This window comes from Cetorhinus maximus, chromosome 25 (genome assembly GCF_964194155.1).
Source record: "Cetorhinus maximus chromosome 25, sCetMax3.hap1.1, whole genome shotgun sequence".
NCBI lineage: Eukaryota > Metazoa > Chordata > Chondrichthyes > Lamniformes > Cetorhinidae > Cetorhinus > Cetorhinus maximus.
Window position 1 is genome coordinate 16,442,759 of NC_135903.1, and position 24,650 is coordinate 16,467,408.

Here is a 24,650-nt window from a genome sequence, read left to right on the forward strand (position 1 = left end):
ATCTCAAATGGATAAGAACATTAAAAAAATGGAATATTGATTTTGTGATAAAAGGCGTAGAATATTAAAGCCGAGATGTAACGGGAATTTTTATATGACCTTAATAAGAGGACAGTTAAGGTACTGTGTGCATTTCTGAGTTCCACACTATAGGAAAGATGTTCTAACAATATGAATAGTACAGCACGGATTTTGTCACAGGATCAACACCCTGGAACTCCCTCCCTAACAGCACTGTGGATGTACCTACAACACAGGGACTGCAGCAATTCAAGAAGGCAGCTCACCACCACCTTCTCAAGGGCAATTAGGGATGGGCAATAAATGCTGACCTAGCCAGTGAAACCCACAGCCCTTGAATGAGTAAAAAAAATTGTGGATTGTTAGGAACACAATTGAAGAACAATTAACACAAACAAACGCTTAAAAGATTGGGATGTTTTGCATTGAAACAGTGCAGGTTATAGGGCAATTTGATAGAGGTGTTTAAAATTATGAAGTAATGGGGACAGAGCAGATAGAAATTGATTATCTCCAGTGATTAAGGGGCATTGACGGAGGTAACATCAGCAAACACACACATACCCTTTGGCTCAGCAAGTTGATTCTTTAATGACTGCATCACCAAGTCAGTCATTTTTAACTAATTAGCTAATTAAAATAGTCAAACGCTGACATACTGATGCTTTCCAGATGGCTGCAAGACAGTTGATTAGTGCTCATTTCTTGCATTGTTGCCTGTTAATCACCCCGGTGCCCATTACTCACAGTGGTGCCTGTTACACACATTGCTTCCCCTTACTCACACTGGGGGAGGTGCCTATAACACTCATTAACATCTCCTACATTTGTTAGCTCCTATTATTCACATTAATTACTCACATAGCTCATTAACCACTTTTAATTAAGCGTCTTTAACTGAAACTGGTGCTTTTACTGTGATCAACATAGGAGCAATTCAATTCCAGTGAGTGCTCCATGTATGGACCTACATTTGTTTTTATTGTCTTCGCATGAGGCAAAGTCTTCTTCTCATGATGAGGGCCCTGACTGCAGGGTTGGAAACGCACAGCAGTTCTGCTCAGGGGTGGAGTGGCTGGCCACAGTGAATCTTGTGACGGCCAGCCAATTAGATATGCAGAGGCAAGGGCCCAGCCAATCATTAGGCAGGGACAGGCAGGAAGTTGTCAACCCCGCCATTACCTCATGAGTCAAAGGTCCGGGCTCCACATTTGAACGGCACCCAGAAAGGCATCCAATCCTTGCCATCCAGCGGCTGTTTTTGAGAAGATTTTAATCCCTGAATTTGCTGGCACTTACATAGCGACATTTTGTGAAGAGATCTTAGGGACCCTATTCTGGATGGAATCTGGATCCAATGTGGGCGTATTGGACCTGTCTGGCATGTCACTCCATTACCCTTACCCTGACTTCGGTGACTCTCGACCACCCCTCATCAATCCTTGACCAACTATCATTCACCCGAGAGCTTCCCTCCCCCCACACCCCAGTCATCATTGGTCAGCCCTCTTGGCACACTGGCATTATCCCCATTACCCTTGACCCTCCCTCTATCATCCTTGACATGCCCTCTGTTATTCTTGACTCTCAGGCCCTCAACATTGACCTTCACTGTATAACCCTTGTTACGACTGGTTCCTGGGCGAGGTCCCCCAGTTTGTTATGATCCTGGATGGGGTACCTCAAGCTGTTATACTCCCGGGTGAGGCGGGATGAATTGGCTCCCCTTCTTTATTCAAGCTCCACAGGTGGTCGCAACAAGGTTAATTTAAAAGGGATCCCTTCCCTCGTGGATACCTTTTCCAATTCCAAATCCATTTATGTTTTAAAAGGAGCCAATTTAACCAAGCTTTCTTGAGTTTTCGAAAGAGTGAGTTTATTAGTTACTAAATTGCTAGAAATAAATAATAAAAATGCAACACACCGATACGCAGATTAGAAATGAGGAGTCCAGAAATAAAAGTGTAAAAGATATACAAATCAGTCTTTAGCTTCTCTGTGAGGAGTAGATGGTGAAACATTGCGGCCGTTAAGTTAGGGTGATTCCCATAGAGCTGACTTTGGCAGTTGAGCAGTTGGTTTGGAGATTCTTGGTCCTGCAAGTTAGTTGAAAGGAGTTGTCCTGTTTCCTTTTCGACTGTGGCTTTGCTGACTAGTGACTTGCTTCCAGCGATCAGAGGGAAAGACTTTTTTTTACCTGCAAGCGGAGGGATGCCTAGTTAATGTTCTTCAGCTGTGACCCTCACACCAGACCCTTGCACCCCAGGCTTGGAACACCAAAACTAGCACACAGAGACCAGGGTTGGCTCTTCAACCCCTTTTTCTGTGTATTCAGAGGATGGTAATCAGCCTTCATTATATCCGCAACTGCAAGAGATTACAGTTCAGTTTTTACATTGCCTTTAAAGTGTCTCTGTCTGAAGTAGTCCTTGACACCCTTTTAGGTGCAACATTCCGTTCTCTGGACTACTTGGTCAAGTGTATTCCACCAAGCGCTTAGGTTACAGTCTCAGCCAGCTTTTGCTTGCACGTCCTTTTTTGAAAAAACGCGTCTTACTTAAAAGTTCAATATGTCCGTAAGTAATTCAGGTCTATGGTCCACCATCATGGCACCCTTGATCTCTCTACAGTCATGTTTGTGATGGTCGATGCACCTACCATCTGTACAGAATGAGCTTCTCTGTATAGTCCAACTTCCTCCCACGAGCATTTGTAGGGCTGCCATCTCCAACTGTCAGCCATGCTCCTTTCCCCTTTCACAGCCGCCACCCAATCTCAATGCACCAAGACCTCCTCTCCCCTGATCCAGCAAAGCTCCCCATACAAGAAAAGCAACTCCTACTCAGTCCAAATCTTTCAGGGAGACTACCTCACCTGATGCACGCCACCTTTAACCAGTCATGAATCTGAAGGCATGTGTTGCTCATTTCCTGCATACTCAGTAATAAAGGTACAATTTAATTTGGTGAAGGTGTGTTTTATGAGCATGCGTGACATGGCAATGTATTAAAATGGTTCCTGCCCCTTGCTGTTGGGAAGCACAATCCGACTTCAATCCGCCACCAACTTAATAAGCAACTTTCATCCCGCCATCAGCAATGCCCCCTGCTCATTTAAGTGCCCTGCCCACCTTGTTCCCCTCTCCCATTCCTATGGAATGCCCGGCCTACTCCTGTTCCTATGTTCCCGGGAGCTTCACAAGATTCCGCCCATCGTCAAATTGCCCCTAAATGGTCATTTTCTTTTCCCAACCCGAAAGTGTCGAATTGGTACATTGACTTTTTGCTTTCTAAGAATTTACATAAAACAGGAACTTGGTTTCAGTTTCCTCCTTTGTACTGAGAGGAAAAAGGTAAGCAGAATCTGTTCATGTGCCAAAATGTTGGCTGATCAGAGTATTCCTTTGTCCCAAAATGCATTTTCTTTTGTAGGCAAGATCTAGTAAAAGCTGGTATCAGTACACTTTCAATGAAATATTAGAATCCAGATGTGTCAAGCAATGACCATCTCCAACAAGAGAGAATCTAACCCTTGAGAAGGTGGTGGTGAGCTGCTTTCTTGAACTGCTGAAGTCCATGTGGTGTAGGTACACCCACAGTGTTGTTAGGGAGGGAGTTCCAGGATTTTGACCCAGAGACAGTGAAGTACTGGCGATATATTTCCAAGTCAGGATGGTGTGTGGCTTGGAGGTGAGCTTTCAGGTGGTGGTGTTCCCATCTATCTGTTGCCTTTGTCCTTCTAGATGGTAGTGGTCTTGGGTTTGGAACATGCTGCCTAAAGAGCCTTGGTGAGTTCCTGCAGTGCTTCTTGTAGATGGTTCACTCTGCTGCTATTGTGCGTCAGTGGTGGAGGGAGTGAATGTTTGTGGATGTGGTGCCAATCTAAACATTCAATGGCATTACCATCACTGAATCCCCCACTACCAACATCCTTGGGGTTACCATTGACCAAAAATTGAACTGGACTAGCTATATAAATACTGTGGTCAGAGGCTAGGAATTCTGCAGCAAGTAACTCACCTCCTGACTCCCCAAAGCCTGTCCACCATTTACAAGGCACAAGTCAGGATGATGAAATGCTCGCCACTTGTCTGGATGAATGCAGTTCCAACACTCAAAAAGCTTGGCACCATCCAGGTCAAAGCAGCCGCTTGATTGGCACCACATCCGCAAACTATCACTCCCTCCACCACTGACGCACAGTAGCAGCAGAGTGTACCATCTACAAGATGCACTGCAGGAACTCACCAAGGCTCTTTAGGCAGCATGTTCCAAACCCAAGACCACTACCATCTAGAAGGACAAGGGCAGCAGATAGATGGGAACACCACCACCTGAAAGTTCCCCTCCAAGCCACACACCATCCTGACTTGGAAATATATCGCCGTTCCTTCACTGCCGCTGGATCAAACTCCTGGAACTCCCTCCCTAACAGCACTGTGGATGTACCTACACCACACGCACTTCAGCGGTTCAAGAAAGCAGCTCACCACCACCTTCTCAAGGGCAATTAAGGAAGGGCAATAAACGCTGGCCTGTCAAACGATGCCCACATGCCATAAATGAATAAGAAAGAAGCACCCCCCAGGAGACCAAAAGGGAATGGCGGGAGGTGGCAGGAAAGATCAGCAGTCATGGTGTAACCAGGATGATGTAGATCCGCTGCTGCAAACACTTCAATCACTTCATAAGATTTGGGAAGGTGAGCGGTAAGCAGCACCCGGGTGACAGGCTTTTAACTCTGTACCGAGCAGCATGTCTACAAGCTCAGCAGGCTGTGTGCCCCTAACATTGTCTGAGCGAATATCCAGGAACATAACTGAGAAGTCAACCAGCCTCATAAGTGGGGCAAAAATGAGAAGGGGCACTAGTGAGGAACGCAACAGCTCATGCCAATGTCATACTGTGAGAGCTGAGACAGGGCAACCTATTCATACATCATTCTTCATCCTACAGGAGAACAGAGCTCACAGTACCCAGGAGATTGTGTACATGGGAGATGGAGTGCCAGACCTGCACCCAGCCATGGATACACAAAGGCACTATAACCAGAGCTATCTCCTAACACATAACTGAATTGAACAGACCACTGGCACCCTGAAGATGCACCTCCATTGCCTTGACCAGTTGGGTCCAACTCATGATCAGGGAAGAGGCAGCACTGGACCTCGTGCTGGTGCCAACAGCAATGGCAGGGCTGGAAGTCGAGAAGAACAGGAGTATTTGATAGCTCTATTCTCATGTGCAGGACATGGAGGAGACTGCTGCGCACTGCATGCTCGATGACTGCTGTCATCCACAGGGTTAGTTACGTTGATGCAGCTGCTGAGTTGTCCGAGTTCTCATCAACACCTTCTCCTTGTGTCTCATACAGATCCAGGAGCCAAGGACCCATAGAGTGAAACAGCCCTGACATCACCGACCTCCTCAGCAGGGGTACACTCCAGGCATCCGCACCATTGTATCCTATCTTCACACAATGCACCAGCTCAGACACACTTGCCTCGGTGGGTCAAAATCTAGATTAGAACAGGGGGCACAGGGTGAGCAGCACATCTCCAGTAAGCAGGAGGAGGAGGATGAGGCAGAGTCAGCAGTGGGCAGTTCTCTTCAGCGTATGGAAGACAGACACAGCCATGCTTGACTGGGCAGAGATGCTAGCCCTTGGGTGGTGTATACAAGGAGGAGCATCAGAGGTAGATGAGACCCCTACTGTCAGAGATCCCTGAGGCATTGAAGAGCCAAGCGCACACAATGGAGGAGTCCATGTAGTGCATGTGCTCTGTCATGCCTCAGGGACACGAATGCATTAGCTCCTCCAATCACCCTCATGGAGAGTCATATGCGGCACCACTATGAGTGAGTGTGGAAGCAGCATGCTGAGATGGACAGGAGGAGTGAGACTCAGTCACATGGATCACTCAGTGCTGCTGGTGATGCAGTGATGTTTGGAGCGGATGCCAGCTGTGTCCCATGACGGGACCATGGCCTTGCTGCAGGTGCTTGTTCTGTGATGTGGGGTGATGGTGGTAGGGTGTGACCTCCATGCTGCATGTTTTTGGGTGGCAATAGGATTATCTGGATGTGTTTGTGTGCTGGATAATTTCTCTCTCTGCATTTTGCAGTCATCTGCCCTAGGCCTGGGAGCCATTCATTAGAAACATTGCTGAATCAACATGGCCTTTGCGGCCTTGCCAGCTTGCCAATCGCCGTGTGGCCCGGGACTGCCTCCATGGCCTCCCTCCAATGTGTGGGCACCGGGGATCCTCTGAAGTGCCCCGGGTCCTCCTCTTCCTCCTCTTCTTCCTCTACCTCGCCCACCTCCATGGGAGAGTGGTGTATCAGTCCTTCCTCCTCATCCAGGCCCAAGCCTCTTTGCATTGTCAAGCTGTGCAGTGCACAGCAGACAATGACAATTTGAGATACCTTGGTTGGCTCACACTGGACGGTACCACCCGACTAGTCAAGGCAACAGAGGCACATCTTCAGGATGCCAATGGTCACTTCAATGTGGTTATGTGTTGGGAGATGGCTCTGGTTGTTCAGCCTTTCTGTATCCATGGCTGGGTACCATCAGGAGCCACTTCTTTAGGGGATAACCCTTATCACCCAGCAGCCACGAAGTCTGGATGTTGCCCTGAAGATGTGGGACTCTCGAAGGATAAAGGCATCATGACAGCTGAGAGCAGACCTGCAAGATGCAGTTCCTGTGGTCACGGACCAGCTGCACGTTTAGTGAGTAGGAGCCTTTTCTGGAAGATTTTCAAGTGTCTTAATGTTATAAATAATGAACAATGTTACATAGAATCGCCTAGAATTATGCAGGGCCTGCAACACAGAAACAGACCATTTAGCTCAATTTGTCCATGCTGGCATTCATGTGCCTCACAAGCCTTCCTCACGCCTCATCGTCTAACTCTATTAAAGTATCCTTCTAAAGCAGAGAATGCCGGAAGCACTCAGCAGGTCAGGCAGCATCTGTGGAGTGAGAAACAGAGTTACAGTTTCAGGTCTAAGAACTCTGTTTCTGTTTTTTATTTCCGATTTCCAGCTTTTTTTTTGCCTTTGCTTTGGAGAATATCCTATTCCTTTCTCCTTCCCCTTAATGTTGCAATCAGGTTGAGAAGGATCAGGTTGGATAGGGATACCCGCAGGCAATGCCCTGATACACAACAGGGCTCCAACCAGTTACTCTCTTCAGTGTCTCAGCTGCCAGGGAAAGCCCTCAGTTGCCATTTGATCTGCACTGTGATTTGGAAATGCTGCAAAGGACCAGTGAAAAAAACAACAGAGGCTGAAGCGGCAGCAGAATGTGTAACTGAATAGCCACAACAGACTCTGTCTGTGTTGCAAGAGGGAATTAAGTATAAACTCTGAAATGACTTGACCACACACATCGACCCACTTGGCCTGGTACACTGTAGGCAGTCAGAGTATTCCATTATTAGTCATTTAAACAACAGTAATATTTGCTGTTTGTTTTTCATTGTCCAACTAGGTGTAAACTGCAAAGGCCATAGTAAACTCTACATATAGAGTTTTTAATTCTACACAACGAGTACATGTGTATGTTTATCAAGCTATAAACACACTTTTGGATCAGTAATGGGTTCTAAATTGTATACACTTCAGCAATCACTAGCACATAAATCATAATGACACAGGGAAGGGGATCTGGTAGGCAAACAATGTCCAGTATAGAAAAGAATTTAAACAATGCCTTCATTTCACAGAGGCAAGTAACCCTTTTTAACCTCACCAGGATATGTTTGAAACCTATTCTTTTCCTTTCAGTATCATTGTTAGGTCAGAATAAATCAATCAGTTCTCGACACATCTCAAATATACGATATGTGAGTAGTTAGATTTTGTTTCTCTCTGTCTGGGAATATGTTCTGCCTATCCTCTTGCAACCTCTTGCTCGCTGTTTGGTTAGTCTGTCTTGTGTTCATCATTCATGCAAGGCACTGAGGAGAGAAATCTTAATTTAACACTTGAAATTAAAGCAGGACTGCCAGGATGTAATATCGCAGGTAGGGTTGCCACATTAGCTGGCGTTGTTCAGTCCAGTATTTTACATGGGCGTGAATATGATTTTTTTTTCAAATGAAGGCAATGTTTTACTCTCATGCTTGTGCCTTGATATGCAAGTGTTAGTTATCAAGGTTACTGAGGTTCCATCAGCAGAAAAGCAAACCTTCTTAAATTGGATCCAGATCCCAATTCCTACATGCGAACATACAAACTAGGAGCAGGAGTAGGGCATTTGGCCCTTCAAGCCTGCTCCTCCATTCAATAAGATCATGGCTGATCTGATTGTAACTACCTGCCTACTCCTGATAACCTTTCACCTCTTTGTTAATCAAAAATCTACCTAGCTCTGCCTTAAAAATATTCAAAGGCCTTGCTTCCACTGCCTTTTGAGGAAGAGAGTTCCAAAGACTCACGACCCTCTGAAAGAAAAAAATTCTCCTCATCTCTGTCTTAAATGAGTGATCCCTTATTTTTAAACCCTAGTTTTAGATTCTCCCACAAGAGGAAACATCCTCACCACATCCACCCTGTCAGGATACCGCAGGGTCTTAAAGGTTTTGATCAAGTCGCCTCTTATTCTTCTAAACTCCAGTGGACAGAAGCCTAACATGTCCAACCTTTCCTCATAAGACAACCCACCCATTCCTGGTATTAGTCTAGTAAACCTTCTCTGAACTGTTTCTAATGCATTTACATCTTTCTTTAAATAAGGAGCACAACACTGTACACAGTACTCCAGATGTGATCTCACCAATGCCCTGTATAACTGAAGCACAACCTCCCTACTTTTGTAATCAATTCCCCTCACAATAAATGATAACATTCTATTAGTTTTCCTAATTACCTGCTGTACCTGCATACTAACCTTTTGTGATTCATGCACTAGGAATCCCAGATCCCTCTGAATCTCCGAGCTCTGCAATCTCTCACCATTTAGATAATATGCTTCTTTTTTATTCTTCCTGCCAAAATTGACAATTTCACATTTGCCCACATTATACTCCATTTGCCAGATCTTTTCCCACTCACTTAACCTACCTATATCACTTTGTAGCCTCCTTATGTCATCTTCACAACTTATTTTCCTACCTATCTTTGTGTCATCAGCAAATTTAGCAACCATACCATCTGCCCTGCTCCACTATTCTGCTCTTTGTCTGTGTTTCGATTAGTATAGAAGGATTAATTCCAATGGGTCCATTTAACTCATCTCTCTCCATTCTATATTGGCTCTATACTCCGCTCCTTTGAAAATAAATGGAGCCACTGACAGACATACCCAGCGGTGCGTGTCACACAGAATGAGACTTACAGTCGCACTTAAGATTCTTCGTACTGAGAGTCTATGCTGGACAGCTCTGAAAGGGTACCAGGTGGAAAAAGTAAAGTTCAATTTGGAAAGGAGAGAAAGTTGACAGGCAAGTTGACTTGCAATCAGAAGACAGTTACAGAAAAACACGCCTGACTTGATAGCTTAACTAAGCCTTCTCCCTGTGGCTGGTGAGCAGATTGAAAGCAAGCATCAAATCTACAGCACCAAGCTGGGCCACAGTAAAACCTGATATAGGTGGGAACACATAGAGATCATTTGATTCCAGAAAATGTTATACATCAGAAAGTGTACTGTGCATGTTCATGAAGGAGAAAACCCCGCATTAAATATTTTAGTTTGTTACATTTAACATTATTAATTTGGTTGGCTAAATTTTGGGCCTTGTTTCAGTCCTTTAAGTTTCATCATTTGATCCTTTTAATATTTCAGTGAGGGTGTAGTCAATCTATCGGGAAAGCTCCCTAGGGAGCCAGTACAGACGGCTAGGATTGCTTCGTTCAGATGCAAGTTAGATAGATTTAGAAACTTATTAGCACTAACAAGGGACAAACCCTGGTTCAATGAGGAGTGTAGGGCAGCATGTCAGGATCACAAGGCATACCTAAAAATGAGGTGCTAAGCTGGTGAAGCTACAACACATGATGACATGCATGTTAACCAGTGGAAGCAGCATGGCATAGGCAGAGCTAAGCGATCCCGCAGCCAACAAATTAGATCAAAGCTCTGAAATCCTGCCACGTAAGTCACGAGTGGTGGTGGACAATTAAATAACTTATAGGAGAAGAAGGCTCCATGAACATCCTCATCTTCAATAATGGCAGAGCCAGTTGAGTGCAAAAGACAAGGCTGAAGCATTTGCAACCATCTTCAGCCAGAAGTGGATGATCCATCTCATCCCCTGCTCACGTCCCCTGTATCATAGAAATCGGTCTTCAGGCAATTAAATTCACTCCACATGCTAACAAGAAATGGCTGAGCACACTGAGCACAGAAAGGGCCTTGAGCCCAAACAACATCCTGGCAACAATGTTAAAGCCTTGTGCTTCAGAACCAGCCCTACCTTTAGCCAAACTATTCAAGTACAGCTACAACGCTCACCACTGTACACCAAAGTGGAAAATTGCCCAGGTATGACCTACCACAAAAAGCAGTACAAATCCAATTTTGCCATTCACCCCAACAGTCTAGTCTCAATCATCAGAAAAGTGTTGGAAGGTGTTGTTGACAGTAAAATCAAGCGGCACTTTCTCAGCAATAACCTGCTCATTGACGCTCAGTTTGGGCTCTGCCTGGACCACTCAGCTCCTGACCTTGGTACACACATGGGCAAAAAAGCTGAATTCCAGTGCTGAGGTGAGAGTGACATCCTTTGCCAACAAGGCAGCATTTCACTGAGTGTAGCATCAAGGAGCCCGAGTAAACCTGAAGTGAATGGGAATCAGGGAGAACTCTCCACTGGCTGGAGCTATAACTAACATAAAGGAAGATGGTAATGGCTGTTGAAAGCCAAACATGTCAGCTGCAGGATATTACTGCAAGAGTTCCTCAGGGCAATGTCCCAGGCCCAACATTCTTCAGTTGCTTCATCAAGTAAATAATTATTTACTTTTACATCTCCAAGCGCACCTCCATGTTGGGCTATGCCTTTAAGGGATGTCAGCATGACATCACTATAAGGGAAATGTATCATGTGATCCAGTCTTCATTTCACTTTTGCTTTGAGCAGAGCGCAGCACACAGTTCTGATGTCTTCAATCTTTATACCTATGTATAACAGTTCTCATTTGCCTAGTCTTAATAAATGAACCCAAAACCCACCCCTTAAGAGCTATTGGTGCCTTGTGTTTTGTGCAGTAAATAAGCCCAAGGTATTATATCATTATAATAATGACATGGTGATCAGCGGTAGTGAGACAATTGGCAGCAAGATTAAATACAGGTATCCGACATGGTGAACAGACTTAGATCATGCTACACAGCATGAGACGGCCCTTGACATTTTGGTGAGACCGTAACAAAGATGCAGCATTTGAGAGTGCTGAAAATGCAGCGTGGTGACTGTGAAGAAAAGATTTGAAGACTAGCGCCAAGATAGTGCTCAAGTGAAGAGCTGGCAAGCAGATGAATCGCTCGTGGTGCGATTGCAGTGCATATCCTGTCAGCTCGGTAAGTGGGAGAGCGCTTCGAGAGGACCAGCACCGGGTTAGCTCAGTCGGGAAAGGCAAGTGACCAGGGTGTGGGTGAGCAAGGGAGAGTCAAACAACAAAGGAAGTAATAAAAATTGGGCCAGAAAAGGTTGCAACTATAACAGGCGGCTCCGGGAGTTGCTGAACAATAATTTGAATAAAAAGCAAAGACGCCACAACTCGTATTCATGGACGGAGCTTTGGAAAAACGCGGAAAAGCGGCTACAGTGACACTCATCCCAGGTACTACAGAAGGAAGGTCAAAGGATATTGTCAGAATGTCCGCAACATTCCCCAGCTTGAATTGGGATGCAGCTGACCAACCATCTGAATTTAAAATGTTTAAACAGCATACAGAGGTATGGATTCTTGATTCAGGTGTGTCTGAACCAGACAAGCAAGCCATAAAAATTCGCCTAACAATTAGGAATGAAGGTCTACACAAGCTGAACACAACAGGATTAACAGAAGAAGAGCTAAAGGATCCACAAAAGATATGGACAACATTGAAAGAACAGTTCAGAATCAGGTTAAACTTCCATGTTTATTGACCAGAGTTCATGTCATTTCAACAACAGCCAACTGAGTCCATAGACCACGTCATCAGCAGATGAAGGGAAAAGGGTACATCCTGTGATTTTTCAAGTGCAGAGCTAGCAGTCAGAATTGTTGAGTTGATGACTGCACCCATACCCAGGAAGCATTCCAGAAAGACCTGCCAGACATACCCAAAATGTATAGCATCGAAGAGCTACTCAAGGATGGAGGTAAGTACAAAGCGATCCTCACAGGCCAACAAAGCTTACAGATCCTAAGTACAACCCCAATCATTGATACACTCACTAGAACACTCAAACCTAGCAAGACATATGTAAGGTGTTGTCTTCTATATGCACTAAGGAAATATCCAGCTTTTCATAATTCTGCAAGGCATGTGGCAGAAAGGGCCATTGGCATCGACAGTGCACAAAAATAAAGGCTGATGCAGCTACAAAGAGCCATGTACTGATCCAGACAGACCATACACAACAGGTACTTCCAAGCAATAAAAATGACCATCTGATATCCCATCAGAAAATTATGCATGAGGTGATTGACAAACCAGAAAATGATGATGATGTTCAGAACGAGACGAAGAGCAGTGAACACGTTTCACACCGTCAATCTCATGGAAAGCAAAGATACCATCACACTGTCTGAAGTGTTGCCAAGATTTAAATGATCTGCCTTAAGAAAGCTGATAATTGAAATGCAGAGGGATCTAGGTGTCTTAGTGCATGAATCACAAAAGGCTAGTATGCGGATACAGCAAACAATTAGGAAAGCTAATAGAGCATTATCATTTATTGCAAGGGGATTTGAATACAAAAGTAGGGAGGTTATGTTTCAGTTTTACAGAGCACTACTGTGACCACATCTGGAATAATGTCTATGGTATTGGTCACCTTATTTAAAGAAGGATATAAATGTGTTGGAAGCAGTTCAGAGAACGCTTACCAGACTAATACATGGAATGGGCGGGTTGTGTTATGATGAAAGGTTGGATAGGCTAGGCTTGTATCCGCTGGAGTTTAGAAGAGTAAGTGGTGACTTGCCTGAAACATATAAACTCCTGAGGGATCTTGAGAGGGTGGATATGGAGAGGTTGTTTCCTCTTGTGGGAGAATCTAGAACTAGGGGTCATGGTTTAAAAATAAGGGGTTGCCCATTTAAAACAGAGGTGAGGTGAAATTTTTTCCCTCAGAGGGTTGTAAGCCTTTGGGACTCTCTTCCTGAAAAGGCAGTGGATGCAGAGTGTTTGAGTATTTTTAAGGTAGAGGTGAATAGATTCTTGGTAAGAAAGGGGGTAATAGGTTATTGGGGGTAGATGAGATGCAGATTTGAGGTTACTATCAGGTCAGCCATTGAATGGCGGAGCAGGCTCGAGGGACCAAATGGCCTACTCCTGCCCCCTGTTTGTATGTTCATACATAACTATTTGTTATTGGCTGTTATGACCCAGCAGCTGGTAAAGCTGAGTTATTTAAAAATCCCAGAGGGAAACTTTAAACAACTGTCATAACCTATATTTTTAAGTGGTATGTTTGAGATGCAGCTTAAATTCAGGAATCAGACTACGAGCTCTCAAGAGGTTTTATAGCAAAATACATGAGACATTTATTAATTTACACAAGTTAAATATATACACAGGGCTACAAATTGCTACCATCATAACTTTTAACAAATTCCCAAACTAATTTCCATTAAGGCAACAGCAACCCATAGATTTTTTAAGCAGACACCAGGCAAAGCATTTTGACCTTACAAATTCAAAACAAGGTTCCTTTTACTTTGGTTCCTTTGCAGACACAGTGGTAGGCTTACAGGCTTTGGTCTTAAATTGCCTCTGCCCTGCACACACAAAACTGCTATCTGTTATACCTAGCACACCCCATTGAATGTAAATTCTCATTGTATCACCAGCCCCTTTGAATTCCACCTCTTCTAACAATGAAACCCCTTTAATAATACCAATTTTATTAGTAATATAAATATTGCTTGGTCTCTGCTAGCTAGGTGCCAGAATTCACTCCCTTTCTTGAATGCTCTATTCAACAAAATGCAAATGCACTCAACCCCTCTTACATCTCATAACTAGTATGCGTCAAAGCACGTAAACCAGCTGGCATTAACCCGATTAAGACGCATACAGACAGACCCATAGACTAAACCTCTATTTAAAAAAAATAATTTCCAATAACGTTATATACATTAATACCTTTTTGACATTGGCCAAGATTAACACAAGGGCAAGTGACAACATCCTACCTCTGTGAATTCTAAAAGACATGTATCCACAGGTGTAAAAGGCCATGGCAAAACCTTCTGCTGTGAAACTTCCAGCTTACAACAGTTCATTAATTCCATGTGAAGGATCCATTGTCCTGGAGTATAAGTATAATTAATATTCCTGGGTGTCAAAGATGGTCTACATTATGGAAACTACAGGCCCAGCAATTGTAGGGTTACCAGTATGGCGAGATCTCATACTAGTGATAATCCATGGAATTAGTCAGACCTCACAAGTTGGGTCAACCTCAGATATTACTCCTATATCCTCAGTTCATGAACTAACATCGAAGTATCCAGAATGTATCGACAATATTGGCAGTTTCAAGGTAGCTGAAACATTACACTTGCAAGAGAATGCAAGTCCATCAATTGATCCAACATGTAAGTGCAGCACCCACATGTAAGACAAATTGAACATCGAAATAGGCAAAATAGAGAAAGATAGAATTATTCGAAGAGTACAATAGTATGCAGAATGGTATAGCTCAATCATGTATCAAAAAGAAGGATAAATCATTGAGAGAATACCTTGATCCATGATGTTTAAATGCAGCTTTGAAACTTTGTCATTACAAAATACCCACATTGGAAGAGTCACAGCCAAGGTTTGCAGATACCAAATACTTCTCGAAGCTTGATGCTAAGCATAGTTACTGGTCAGTACACCTCGCAGAGAAGTCCCAAGAGGTTATTACATTTCGTACCCCATCAGGATGATATTACTTTCAACAACTTCCTTTCAGGCTATCTGTTAGCCAGGATCTCTTTCCAGCTCACATGGACATGTACTGCACCAGGATGATCTGTACTGCAGATGACATTACTGTTGTATCGCAGTATCTTTTAACAGTGCAGAAGGAGGCCATTCAGCCCATCGAGTCTGCACTGGCTCTCTGAAAGAGCATTCCACCTAATCCCGCTCCCATGTTTTAACCCCTGTAACCATGCACGTTCTTTCTTTTCAGATAGCAATCCAATTCCCTTTTGAATGCCTCGATCGAACTTGCCTCCACCACCTGTTCAGGAAGTTTGTTCCAGACTCCAACCACCCTCTGGGTGAAAAAACAATTTCCTCGCATCACATTTACTCCTTTTAACCAATTATTTTGAATCTGTGCCCTCTAGTTCTTGATATTCTCTTGAGTGGGAACAGTTTCTCACTATTTACCCTCTCCATACTCCTCAGGATCTTGAATACCTCTATCAAGTCTCCTCTCAGCCTTTTTTTCTTCAAGGAAAAGAGTCCCAACCTCTCCAACCTATCCCCATAGCTACAGTTCTTTATCCCTGGAATCATTCTTGTGAAGCTCCTCTGTACTCTCCCCAATGTTGTGGAAAGAACAAAGGAAGAACATGGCCATAATCTTCATTTATTAACACATGAGGCAGGTAATGAAGGACTGGTGTTCAACAGTCTGAAATGCAACATCGATGCGTAGCACATCAATTTGTTCAGTTCCATTTATTCCAGTACTGGCATATTCTCGATTAAAGCCATGCCAACTCCTCAGGATAAGGACAATCTTCGAAGATGTCCACATCTGTTTAATTTCTCATCTCCATACATTCCCAATTGTGCTCAAAAATCTTCATTGCTAAGGGTATTGTTGAGAAGGGATGTGCCTTGCCTATGGCATGAAGACCTCCAATACCTCTTCAAAGCACTGAAATAGTCATTATCAGAATCATTAACATTGCAATTTTATGAATCTAGGGAAGCAACTACCCTGGAGATAGATGCCTCACAGAAAGGCCTGGGGACATGCATACTACAAAAGGCAAACCAATTGCCTTTGCTTCAAATGCAACCCAACTACTGCAACATCAAGTGGAAAAAGTGTTTGGTGTTTGGAATCATATGTTTTCATACCTATCTCTTTGGCAAAAGATTTGTGGTAGAAAACGACCACAAGTCACTGGAGATGCTTTGGCGAAAACCATTGACCAGTGCACCACCAAAATTGCAACACCTCTTGATAAAAATTTAAGGTTACAACTGTGAGATTAGGCACAAGCCAGGTAACTTGATTGGTCACATCGAATACCCTTAGCAGAGACTACTATCACAGGATCTTTAGAGACTCATAAATTAATCGGCTCTATGAACTAATGTAATGGTGACTAAACATGAACATGTATTGTAAATAGTTATACTTCTTTCGAAGGGCAGAGAGTATCTTTAAAAAGAAAGTAGGATGCTGTAATATGCCCTTTGGGGATATCAGCATGACATTGCTAGAAGGGAAATGTGTCATGCAATCCAGTCTCAGTTTCACTTTTGCTTTGAGCAGAGTGCAGCACACAGCTCTGCAAGCTTTATACCTCTATATATCTGTTCTCAGATGCCTAGCCTTAATAAATGAACCCACAGCGTGTTTACCCAACCCCTTATGAGTGATTGGTGCCTTGTGTCTTGTACAGTAAATAAGCCCAAGGTATTATATCAGTATAATAGCGCAACAGAGACATCCTATTGGGTCTCCTACCTGCCTCAGCAGATCTCACCTGCCCTGATGGGGCTGCCAAGGCTCCATAGCTGTCAACTCTGTGATTGGGTCGACAGCATCAAGAGCCTGCCTGCCATTATATTTAGGATTGTGAGCTGGAGGGCATGCTTCCATCAGCTCAGGGCTTGGGACCCCCATTTGGTCCCAACATCGGTGTCCCAAAGCATGCGGTAAAACCCTGCCCCCATAAATTTAACTTTGTGTGGATTGGAAGGGTGTTTGACATTGTTTTCAAAGCCACTTTCAGGCATCAAATGGGAAATAGCCAGCATGCTCCTTTTACTCCTTGAGTAATATTGTTGGATTATTTCCCTTTCAATACACTCATTGGCTAGGTAAGAAAAGGATCAGGCGTTTAGGTACACTGCAAATAGGTAAGATAATGACACCTCTGTATACAGCTGTTCTGGTGTCTTATATCTGCGGAAGTTGAAGGAACAAGGAGAGCATTGAGCTTCAGAGTGCTGCTGGGCAAGACACAGAGAGAATCAGGTTCCACTTCCCACAGCTGTAAGAAAGCAGGATCTCAGTCACCCATAGGTTTGTCAATCAACATTGAAAATTTAACCCCAAGTGAACATTACCTGAGCTAAGATGTTATGAAAGCAAGGGATTGCCAATATGTGAGAGGCAAGGGATTGCCAATATCAGAATATGCTGCATTCCCACATTTCTTTGGACTTTTCAGAAATGGCACATTCTGCATTGAGTAAAATGAATTATTTGAAAATATTATTAGAATATTTTCATTTTTGGATGTAATTTAATGAATAACTTTTATATTAAATTGTAGGAATATTAACATCAATAGTTATTTGCAGGGAAACATCAATGTTATGTCTGTAAGAAAAATATTAATAAATGTGAAGCTTTAGATTATTTGAATTTTGGATCATTGCTTTGTGCATATGTATGTATCCGTGCGCGTTTATATATACATACGTCTGTGTGTGTTTCTACACATGTGCACTTGTTTGTATGTTCACACACATGTCTAAATTTAAATATGTATACATACACATCTGTGCGTTTGGTAAAAATAAGATTTAAACTTGACTAGTGATGGATACTGAATGTTCAAACCTTTCCACATTCCAAATTGACTACCTGTCCTAATACAGCTACCAGACCCTGTAACAGGGCCACTTGGGACCGGAGGCGGAAAATATGGCGCCAGATTTGGGGATTTTATGGATCTTGGGTCCTGCACGGTGCACTTATATAACATGAAAACAGTGTGAGAAATAAAGTCTAAAAGGCTTTTATTTACTTTTATTGTTTTATTATTTTACATTTTTATTTTCGTAAATTACATCTCAACTGAAGAAAAGTCAGCATCAGAAGGAATGGGCAGAACTTTCCCAGAACTGCACTAAGTGCAGAAGCGGGCGGGTAAAATGGAGTCCTACCAGCCAACAAAGATGGCGGATTTCCACGCCGACGTGGACGGACGATATGGCGGGGTTCCAAGAGCCTGGCGGGATGGCCTTTTAATTATATGGTAATGTATTACAATTAGCTCCCTGTTGACCGATGGCGGGAAAAGCGGCCCACCATCAGCGGGCTGAGCGGACGATCGCGACCTGTCTACACCGTCATGAAGCAGGTCGCGCCATATTTTCCGTGCTCACCACCTATCCCGCCCACCGCCAGTGAGCTCAGAAAATTCCATCCAATGCCTGGGGTGGTAGCGGCTGTACAGACACAGGCTGGGTAAGTTGAAGCTTGGGGCTCCGTTGTACTTTTTTTTGTTTCTATTTATTAAGTTTTAACAACAATCATAATGACTAAGAAAAGCTTACGGTACAGTAATAATTTAATACATTTACATTTGAAGGAGAAAGCAAAAGAAAAGGGAAAGGAAAAGAGAAGTAGGAGAAAGAAGAAGAAAAAAATAAACATATCCTGCGGCTTAAGTTATTTCAAATATGTGGGCCTTTCTTTCAGGAGCACCTCTTGTATCTTATAGGCTCACATTACATGCTGCTCTGTAACAAATCTCTTCTGCTGTATCCCATGAATCAAGTCCTCCATGATGCCTGTGCACTCATCAATAGACACTTTTTCCTCTTCATGGAACACGCTAGCTTGGGTCATGATAATGAAGCAATCCAATTGATATTTCTCACTCCGATGCTGCCTGATCCACTCTAGTGCCACCTTGTCCAATGGGCATTCTTTCACTGATGGACTGTTTACCTACTATCCATTAATTTGGGTCAGCATAAAATTTAAATAACTTCTCCTTTTGCGTCTTCAAATCATAAATGGTTGATGTACCATAATCTTCACTTAATATTTTCACTGATGCGCCCTTCCCTAGACACATTAGTAACTCCAATTTCTGCTTAATGCACAGTGACAGGTGTTTCCTCTTGGCACTCCCACCAGCCACAGGACTTTCTGCTGACCTTTTCATCATGAGACCAGGGATAACAAAGACTAGAATTACAGAGAGACACTTGTTTGAGCAGTGTTCGAACTATGTGAATAGGTAATCGATGTAGGAATCGGTTGTGTGGCCGAATAAAGTGGGAACTCGATGAAGTAATCTGCGCACCAATTTCAAACCACTACACAGGCTGCCATAGTCAAACGTAGCTGATCTTTAGGTCCTCCCAGTTTCAGGACACCGGATAAGGCATCTGGTACCTGTATCGCCTCATGTGGTTCGATGTCAAATTTTGTTTGATAATGCTCATGTGAAGCGTCTTGGGATGTTTTACTGCACAAAAGATGCAATATCAATGCAATTTATTGTTGTTGTCTGATTTTATTTTTACAAAGTTCAGTTCAGTTTTGTGAATAACTCCACAGTTATATACCTGGTCTGGTGGAAAAGGCATCTGATTTCTGTATTTGAGTGGCAGTGGCTCTGTTGTATAGTGATCTAATGCGCATCTTTATTATTTGTCAGTATGCTAAGAGACAATTCTTGTCCAAGCTACTGTAGTAAGAGTCTCATATTCTTACTTACATTGGTAAATTAATAGGCACTGGTGTAGATATTAATTGATTCATAGTTCTGTGACTGCATTGTGAATGTACGTTTCTGCATGTGTGGCTGTGTTTATGAGTGTTTGCATGGGTGTGTGAGCAAATATGGGTGAGTGTTTGTAGGAATGTTGTCACGAGGCTGTGCCCCTTTATTTTTGAAAATGTGATTTTTCAACTTGCAACTGACTAGAGATTTTGCAATTGATCTGAGACAGAACAAACTGCTTACAAAGGCAAGGCCACATTCCAAGGTGAAGTGAGAAGCAAACAAATCATCCTCAGGGGAGTGTGAAGAGAGAGACATTACCTATAATCCAGACTCTCATCGAAACTCGTAACTGTCTAAGGAAGAGACATTAAAATGCAAAGTATTGGATATTGAACAATGGCTGCCACAGGCAGACACACCCAAAACCTCTTGAAAATACACAATGGGTGAAGGCAAGGCAAGGCTGCCCGCCACTTGAGAGAGAATGCAAGTGACAGAGGCAGTGTCAAGAAAGTCTTCAGCAGAGGAAACAGGCCGAAGGCTGCTCTGTCTCCCTCTCTCTCTCTTGGAATAATTGTGTCGCCCAGTTCAAGAAGCCAACTCCACCAGAAACCTGCCAGTGAACTGAGATCTCAGAATAATTGGAGGCCTTCTACACCTGACTGATCCAAGAAACCATCAAACCTAAATTGACGCAGCATTTTAAAATATACGCCTCAATGACAATCAAAGGATACTTAACCATATATTCTTTGACTTTTTTTTTTACTGGACTCTAAATCCTCTTACTTCTGATACATGTGTGTGTGTGTGTGTGTGTGTTTTGCGTGTGTGTTTGTGTGTGTGTGTGCGTGTTTTGCATGTTTGTGTGTGTGTGTTTTGCATGTGTGTGTGTGTTTTGCATGTGTGTGTGTGTGTTTTGCGCGTGTGTGTGTGCCTGAATGACTGCATGAGGGCTGAATGCCGAGTTTTTATTATTTTTCTCGGGTTCACTGTTTAATAAATTTGTTCTTTCTTGGACTGAAGAAAACTCTCTTTGATTAACTCCTTATCGCTCAAAGCTTAAGTAGTTAAATACATTCTGATTTGGAAAATGCAGATCCCTGTGAAACTTAAACCTTTGTTATGACTAACTAAGGAGGTTGAATAGAGGGGAGCCAGTTCAACCCTTCTCACCTGGTTGTAACAATGTTTGTGTGTGTTTCCAAGTGTTTGTGTGAATGTTTGCATGTGTGAGCTCATGTGTGTGTGTCTGAGTGTTTCTGTTTGTGTGCATGTGTGTTTTGTATGTGTGAATGCAACTGTATGTTTACATGTGTGTTTCCATGTGCGTATGAGTGTATGTGTGTGAGTGCAAGTGTGTGTTTGTGTGTGTGTGTGTGTGTGTGAGTTTTTGGGTGTTAGTGTGAGTGTTTGCATTTCTCCTTTGCACTTCTAGACAAATCCAATTTCAGTGCTTTGAAGCTACTCCAAGTTCTGGGGCTGGGAGAACTGGAAAATGCTGCTCCCTGATCGGTGGATTTTGGCAAATCAAGGACCAGCCTTAGCCATTCCACCAGGAGCAACAACTTTAAAAGAGTTGAAAGGTTTCCTTCCACTCCCTGTGCTGGTCTGGTGTTTATTTCTGTGGAAACGACCATCCACAGTGCAGGATTCTATGGTGTCAAAATATACATTGATCCTATGAGCAATACTCTGAAGGCCCTTAATCTCAGGAACAAAGGAGAATGATAATGACAGAATCTGCCTTAGAAATTCTGAATTTGAGCAAATTCAATGAAGGCACCAAGATCTACAGGGGCTAAGAGAGGCAACCTGTTGTTAGCAACAACAGGATAAATGCAACCCAGCCAATTACCGCCCCATCAATCTCCTCTTGATCATCAGCAAAGTGATGGAAGGTGTCGTCAACAGTGCTATCAAGTGGCATTTACTTGCTATCAAGTGGCAATAACCTGCCCACTGACGTGCAGTTTGGGTTCCACCAGGGCCACATAGCTCCTGACCTCAGTACAGCCTTAGTCTAAACATGGACAAAAGAGCTGAACTTGAGTGGTGAGATGAGACTAACTGCCCTTGTCATCAAGACAGCATTTCACCAAGTATGGCTTCCAGGAGCCTGAGCAAAACTGGAGTCAATGGGAATAAGCGGCAAAACTCTTCACACTCTGGAGTCAAACATCTTCAGCTGCCTCATCAATGGCCCTCCCTCCATCATAAGGTCAGAAGTAGGGATGTTTGCTGATGATTGCACAATGTTCAGCACCATTCACAACTCCTCAGATGTTGAACCAGTCCGTGTCCACATGCAGCAAAGACTTGGACAATATTCAGGCTTGAGCTGATAAGTGGCAAGTAATATAAGTGCCAGGCAAAGACTATCTCCAACAAGAGAAATCCTTAATCACCTCCCCTTGACATTTAATGGGATTACCATTGCTGAATCCCCCATTATTAACATCATGGGAGTTACCATTGACCAGAAACTGAACTGGACTAGCCATATAGAATCATTGAATCATAGAAAGTTTATGGCACAGAAAGAGATCATTGGCCCATCATGTCTGCGCTGGCAGTTTTTAAATGCTGTAGCTACAGGAACAGGTCAGAGGCTGGGAATTCTGTGGCAGGTAACTTACCTCTTGACTCCCCAAAACCTGTCCACCATCTACAAGGCACAAGATAGGAATGTGATGGAATACTCTCCACTTGCCTAGATGAGTGCAGCTGCAACAACACTCAAGAAGCTCGACACTGTCCAGGACAAAACAGCCCACTTGATTGGCACCCCTTCCACTACCTAAGACGTTCACACCCTCTGCCATTGATGCATAGTGGCAATGGTGTGTACCATCTCCAAGATGCACTGCAGCAAATCACCAAGGCTCCTTCGACCTCACGACCTCTACCACCTAGAAGGACAAGGGCAGGAGATGCATAGGAACACCATCACCACCTGGAAGTTCCCCTCCAAGCTACTCACCATCCTGACGTGGAATTATGTTGCCATTGCTTCACTGTCATTGGGTCAAAATCCTGGAACTCCCTTTGTAACAGCACTGTACACAACACATGGACTGCAGCGACTCAAGAAGGCGGCTCACCACCACCTTCTCAAGGGCAATTAGGGACATGCAATAAATGCTGGTCTAACCTTCAATGCCCACAACCCGTGAAAGAATATTTTTTTAAAAATCAGAAATTGCAGGAAAAGCTGAACTTGAAGCAGTCAAGTAATTCCATTTTAATTTTTCTTTTCTCTTGCACTAGACATTGAGATATTTACTTTTAAAGTGAATTTACTTGATCAGGTGTAAAACATCAATAAAATGACACAAAAGGAGCTAAACCAAAGTTGCAACATAAACAGGCAAACTCTCCCATTTGTAATATCATTAGGAGTTATATTACGCAGTTTTTCCTCAGAGATTTCGAGGTCACATTGGGAAGGGATTATGTCCATAAATTCTGTTGAACCAACGGCACTATCAGAGGGAGGGTAAAGCAGCTGACACGTTTTTTTTTCCCCCATATTACTTTCACAGTCCTGCTGGTGAAAATGTCCTGTAATATAAGCAGATTGGCCTTGAATATCCTTGAACAGGTAAAGGTCAGACTCTGAAGCTGATCAGCCCTCTTATAATGGGAATGTTTAGCGCAGGGCTTCCCAATCGGTGGGTCACAACCCTTAGTGGGGTCACGCAACAAGATTTTGGAGTCACAAGCTCCAAGGCAGCGATGGCTGCTGTGCAGCTCGGACTCAAAACCCCTTTAAATTCTCACGATTTGATCAAATGATAGGCTAACGCATAGGTCTTTGAGACCAGACTACTGCTGCAAAAAAAGCCTTTGAAAAGGTAGGTGTTCTTTTTTAAAATAAAACCCTTCTGATTAAACCCTTCCTACTACGCTCAACCGACCACATACCCCTACTCGTCCACTCAGCACCTCTCGCACACCCCAAATTTTCACTCTGAGGTCACTTGAAGTCCAGAGCATTAAAACGGGGTCACACCAAGAAAAAGTTTGGGAAGAACTGATTTGGCAACAGCAGTTTGGACATTCTGCAGCCTAATGCTGGTCAAACATGCTTCTCTCCCCAAACTGATGAGAAGCCTGGATCTTCTTGATGAGTGGGAAGAACAGGGGAAAAGGCCACAGGAATTCTGAGATGGGAAAGCCTTTCAGCCAGTCCCTCTTCCTTTGGCACCATGGATCTTGTTTGGAGCCCATCCTTGGCCTTAAAAATTCCCACTGTGACCTGTTTTTCCATGTCCCACACGATTCTCTGCCCCCACTAGTCTGTGGGGAGGGGTCTGTATTGTTGTGTAGTTATATGCAGCCAACAAACACAACCCCTAGTTCCAAAAGTTTGTACATCTCTGCTGCATGGAAGAAAGGGCGTGCATTTATTAGTGCCTTTCATGAGCTCAGGATGTCCTAAAGCACTCTATGACCAAAGAGCAGTGCAGTCACTGCTGTAATGTAAAAGAAGGGGCAGCCAATTTACACACTGTAAACCGTCACAAACAGCAATGAGGTAAGGATGGGGTAATCTGTTTTGGTGATTTTGATTGAAGGATAAATATTGGCCAGGAAACTGGGAAGACTGGGGAGAACTCTGCTCCTCTCCTTCAAGTAGTTTCATGATATATTTTATGCCCAATTGAGAGGGGAGACAGTGGTATAATGATATTATCACTAGCCTTGTACTCCAGGTAACCGGCAATTCTCTGAGGACCCAGGTTCAAA